We start from the raw sequence: 1,402 nt of genomic DNA, 5'->3' as shown, positions 1-1,402 counted from the left end.
ATTAAAGAACAACATAGGTAATACTAGAAGTGGTATAATACTATAATCACCAGCTTGTGGGATAGCATTGGGTGATGGATGATAACTATGGAACAACGTTACCTAAAGAACAAGTATCTTAGCTGAACTATGGAACAGCGTTAACTCCTGAACAAGACCCATAAGAGATCAGCATGAATATACAGTGAAATGTGATGATCTATTTTCAATGCTTAGATGAATAACAAAGCCATAAATGTTGCACACAAGTAAGATGAGGGTACAACCTATATGGCTGCCATCCATAGGAGTGAGCATCATGTGCTGACTTGTCGATGGCCCTGCAGTTGTTGTGGCTGTCCATGTCGGGCACACGCATTCGATGCAGGGAATTGTTGAGTGGGGACTATAGCTCCCTTCTGGTGTATGCTTCCCTTGTTGGAGCAGCTGCGGTGAGTCGGAAGATGGTGTGTCTGAAGATGCAGATAATGCATAATGTTAAGAACGATATGTCTCTTTGATCTGAAGAAATACACTAAGAGATCAACAGCAAGGTACGAGAGTGGTCACACGTCTATTGACTGAAGACTAAATTGGGGTCACACGATTTTATTTTATTTTGGTACTATCCGATCTACGCTGGATGGCTGGCTGTCTTGTGCCTCCCGGCTGACACTGTTCGGAATCTTCCCTGAAGAACCAGCGACCAACGGCAGAGCAGCTTGCCTCCGCCGTCCGTTGCCCCGGCCAAAACCCCGCTCCCCACCCCAATGCACTGTCGTGGTTGCACCGCCCCCGGGCCAATCCACAAAGACTCCCCGTCATCCAGATCCGGCGGTGGCAGTACCTTCAACCCACGCAACTCTAAAAGATAGCCATCTAAGCGCTGCTTCCGCGGCGAACTTGCGGCCCTGCACCCTTACGTTAGACACCAGCCAACCGGCAGCCTAGGAGCTCCGCCGCCTCGAGGGGTGCTGCTTCCCATTGGGAATCGATTGGCCCAGAATAAAAATTCAGACAACTGACGCCTAAATAAAGTGATTTGAGATGAGGGTGCGACCTATCTGGCGGCATGGTGAAGTAGGCAGGTCTAGCTGCCGAGTCGGTGAGGCCGGCGCGGTTGCGGTGGCGACCGGTGGCAGGGAAAGAGCGATGTCGTGACAGTCGACGGCTACACGGAAGCAGCGCCGGGACTCTGGACGGATCCGAAGTTGGAGCCGCTCCGGCGCCGTGAACACCGGTGGGGGTGAATTGGCTCCGGTACGGTTCACACGGCCGTCATCGAGGCAGCACCAGCAGCACGGAGTAAGAGGCACATGACCCAGTGCACGACGGCAAATGGACAACGTCTCCGGCATTAGGGAGGAGGGCGGCTGTGAAATTGGTGCGGTGGGGGCGCCATGGAGGTGGTGCTGAGGTTTCG

The sequence above is a fragment of the Triticum aestivum genome, chromosome 2A (assembly GCF_018294505.1).
Source record: "Triticum aestivum cultivar Chinese Spring chromosome 2A, IWGSC CS RefSeq v2.1, whole genome shotgun sequence".
Classification (NCBI taxonomy): domain Eukaryota; kingdom Viridiplantae; phylum Streptophyta; class Magnoliopsida; order Poales; family Poaceae; genus Triticum; species Triticum aestivum.
This window is presented reverse-complemented; position numbering follows the sequence as displayed.